The sequence below is a fragment of the Schistosoma mansoni genome, chromosome 1 (assembly GCF_000237925.1).
Source record: "Schistosoma mansoni strain Puerto Rico chromosome 1, complete genome".
Classification (NCBI taxonomy): domain Eukaryota; kingdom Metazoa; phylum Platyhelminthes; class Trematoda; order Strigeidida; family Schistosomatidae; genus Schistosoma; species Schistosoma mansoni.
The window spans coordinates 29,606,974-29,611,547 of NC_031495.1; positions in this window are offsets into that span (position 1 = coordinate 29,606,974).

Consider the following 4,574-nt stretch of genomic DNA (forward strand, 5'->3'; position numbering starts at 1 on the left):
GGTAAAAAACAAATGACCGTCTTGAAACGACTTGTTGTCGTTCTTCGACTTTCGTTTCAATCCATTTTACATTGTGGACTACCCTCTGATGTCTTTTCTTTCAACCAGCTCGTCCCCAATTTACGATTGGTGCTTTCCACTGTCAGACAGAAGAGAAATGTGGTGGGAACTTATTGATATTCTTAACAAAAGGTTTCTACGGTCTCAAACTTATTTTGGATTGTTAAATTCGAGAACGCCGCACATCTAGTTTAAATTTTTTTGATCTTTGCTGAATAATTCAACAGTCATGCAAACCTCAGATTTGACTTAATATGGCGTCGTATTTGGTCCTTTGTCTCTTGGACTCATGTCGTATAAAAAGATTAGCAACTTTAAATGTGCTCCATTACATGAATTCAAGAGTAACACAGGCATGATACTTGATATCACTTGATAGTAACTTACCTTTAAACTAGTTATACATTTCGTCGAAGAAACTTTGTTTCCTATAACCTGTGGTCAACAAGAAGTATATTTGATGATTTTAGATGATAACGTCCTACCAGATGTTTTGCTCCCATGAAGAAGGACTCCTAATTTTTTATTGGTTTGACAATATGTAGTGACCATACTATCATTTATTGACGACCTATGGACGAATCTTCGAGTGACCTTTGGAAATATTGGCCAATCAGGGGGCGGTCAGTATAGAGTAAAATATATTATATAAAACCAAAGAAGTAAAGTGGACACACTTCTTTTACATGGTCCAAAAGCTTGTCAAGGTCAGAAAAGGGTTCAAAGGTCCTAGAATCCCAATGCACACGGTAGGCGAACTCATCCGTATGGCTTCATAATTGTCGGTCTCTGGGGCCATGATGAAGTCGCAAAATCTCTGAGCCTCGACCACATAGCTTTACTATTGTATGTGTGTACTCCGATTGTACTCCGGTTATCAAGCATATATCCCTACAATACTCATACCACTGAACAGCCAAAACTTCAGCAACATCTGCGAATATTGCAGCCAATGTTACCGGTGTTTTTATTATACAGCTCGTGGCAGTTATCACAATGTGCCTTAGTCTCAATATCGGTCGAGAGAAAAATGTTCCTATTCTAGCAGACGTCTTCCTCCAACTTATAATACATCGAAGGATAACATCATGGTAGTCTGCACAGGGTATACAAGTCATTGGATTACCGCAATTACAAACAGTGGGACTTCTTAGTGGTCTAATTTATTGCAGCCGCTTAGTTGCCCTGTCTTCTCTAAAATCTTCTGTGAACCGATCGCACATGAGCATCATGTAGTGAAATTGGCGAACTGACCTTGAGATCTCTTAAACACCTCTTATCGGCTCGTGATTTTGTACCACTTCATAAGCTTCGTCAATTACAGAAAGCTTAGTATATTGAATGTCAGGGTTGGTGATGTGATTTAAATCAACATCAGACTTTGTAGATTGTAGACCAGGGACAATCAAGCCATCTCTTATCCATTCAGAGTGGCTGCTGGGTAGCTTGGCATTCCAGGTAAGCAGACATCAGCTGTTATCTAAGACCCAAGTGTACTCAAACACATTACAAGACCTCAATACATGGTAGAACGTTACTCAACAAAAATTATTCGGCTAACTAGTGGACTTTGGTGACGACCAATCAACCACGGAGCCCCTAGTTGATGGACTTCTTGTCCATCCATTTGTTTCTAGATCTAACAAAGCTATTTAAACGTGCCTCAAAATAGGGTATCGGCTGTCTAAATAAGAACCCACAAAGTCTCTCAAATAAAACAGGTCAATCGCATCAGTTAAGCTTTCCAATTAATAATGATCTTATAGAATAATTACAAGCATAAATACCCATTTAGAAGAATAATCAGTGAGAAGACAAACGAAAAAAACATTTACTTTTGAGTAGTAATAAAACTGAGATAGTGGGCGGGGTTGGTCTGTTTGTTAGTTTGTACTCTGCTTCACACCAGCTGCACACTGAAGCTTCTGCCATCTCGACGAATCTGTGTAGTACACAGTTTCTCCAGCCGGTATTTAGACCTAGACAGGTCGAGGTTGTTATGTCACTTCAATCTTCAAAGGAAATCAGAGCACTGATCTTACCAGTTATTGGTTCTCCTTTTAGTACCCTCTTACATTGTGGAGTCTGCTTGCAGCTGTCTAATGAAACAATTCATCGTTCAAGGACAAGTATTGGTTTAGCAGGACTCTTAGGATTATTTGTTGAAGCTATCGTTCGTTATAAAATTTGTAGGCAATCTTCAACTTGGATATCTCTCTTAATGTTTGTAGGGCTAATGGGACGTCACAGAGCCTCAGACAAATCATCCATTGGACAGATAACTGAATGTCAAACAATTTGCCGATCCTCGTTATTGCCAAAGACAACCAAAGCACACCAATCAATTTTGTGCCGTGAACAGGCTCATACGGCAGTGGTTCCATCTCATACTTTTGTAAGATGTTGATACTAACATATTCTGTTGCCTATTGGGTGTGTTTGTTCTGGTGAGTCACTTAGGAAGTCAATTCATATGGTTATCAAGATAGCATAATCTAGGTTATGTATTGACTGTGAGTTGTGATTTCGACATAAGCCAGGTCAACCTGTTTCCGTCCAACTCGAGTAGGCCTGCCATCATTCATAAAGACCATCTGCTTTGGTGATCTACATGTTTCTTCATGACAACGGTGCAAAGTTCGCAAAATGTCCCGATCGGAAGACTTCGTTATCACTTCTGGAGGGCTTAACTAAGTTTCATGTCTGGTAGGTAATGGCTGTTTCGCATTTAGGTATAGAACTTATAAGGTAGTCCTTTTTGGAGAAAAGCAAACTACACTCATTACTTGGATTGATCTCCATTCGAAGTATCGCTAGTAGAACAACATTAACGTTTCTTAATCCAATGGTGTCTAAAATTAGGTGTTGAGTCTTGGGCGAACAAACTTGAAGTGCCGTTTCAGAAAACTTTTATAGTAGACAGAGGTACCATAACGTCTAAATCTCAAGCTAGCTAGTTAACAGAGTAGATAAGCTTTTTTACGAATTGGAATGTGATATGGTTTGTATGCTTGACTAAGAGCCTTTAGCTAGTCGCGTGCTCAACAAAATTACCGTGGTCAAGATCGGTACAGAAGGCTCACAAAGGTGCTTATCTTGGGTAGATATTTACAACTACTAGAGACTCAGGGTTGATTTAATGACGGGTCATGACACAGTAGGATCCTTTGAAGATAATCTAACACATAAGTACTTTTTTGATTTGAGGTGTAATACCAAAAGGTTAGAAGTCTGGCATAGGAGGTCAAACTGTGGACATGATAACCACTGCTCAAGAGTAGAGATATCTTACTATTTCTTACCATCTAAAGTTGTCCAAGAAACTTTCTCGGAAAAAATAGACAATTTTATATTTTCTCAAGGATTCAACACAGAATCTTATGGTGGTTCGACAAAACTTTCTTCGTTCCAGCTTTTTTTTGTATGTCTGGGTCCTTACTATGGAGTGGGACGAATGAAAGCAGACCAAAACAATGGCCGCATTTGTGACCTGCATGACAGTGTACAATTTATAAATATTTGAGACCTGAAATCGACAGAGCTTATATGCAGCAATTATAGGTGACATGGTGTTGCACGATGTTTTCAATCTAATATTACGTGGAAGTCACATAATTGCCTACACTGACTCATCGTATGGTGACAATTAACAAAATGATGCTTTGTACTTCTAAAGACCATGAAGATGTCACAGGTATTTGGAGTTTGACAACTCTCCAACACATTCTACTACGGATCGTATTCACCTAGTGAAATCAAATGTCAGAAGCGGAGAGGTTTGAAGATATATTTGATAGGTTATCAATATATCGAGGATCGACTGGCTAGCGATTGCAGGGGATGTTGAGCAGGGCGTTCTCATTTGTGATCTGGTATGGCCGAGCGCCTTCAGCAAGGTGAGTGCTTTAGAACTAAGGTGGTCAGCATACAATGTCAAAGACTTACATAATTAATTATTTTTGGAGATTTATTTACCGCTACAAACACATTTGGGTTGGAGATAAAGTAATATATTTAATGTGAATGGTAATACGTTACACATAATGAACACGTCTGCAAGGTTGAGCCCTGCCATCTGAATGAATAAATCTTCTTGTGTTCAACATAGCTGACCTTCTCTTAGTGTTACATTATGAAAGTGAATCGTCTTAGTAATTATGTGTTCAGCTTCGAAGACCGTGTGGTTATGATCCGATACCACTACAGATCTATACTACAAGACATGGAATGCCTCAAGCAAAAACGACTTGTGTTCCAATCACAATGATTTTACCCATTTAAGATAATTAGATAGTTTAGATATACCTGTTATCAAAAGCGAGAATCTCGCCAACACAGGTATGTAAATAATACGATCTCTTAAATTTATTTCTATCAGTGAGATGCAAAACTAAAAAGTTCTTAGTTTTTTACAAAATAAATTCTATTAAAAACAATCGCACAACTTCCAGTTTGTTTATGTGACTAGAAACATGGAAACACGAGGGTTTATATAGCGCACACTCTAAATGATA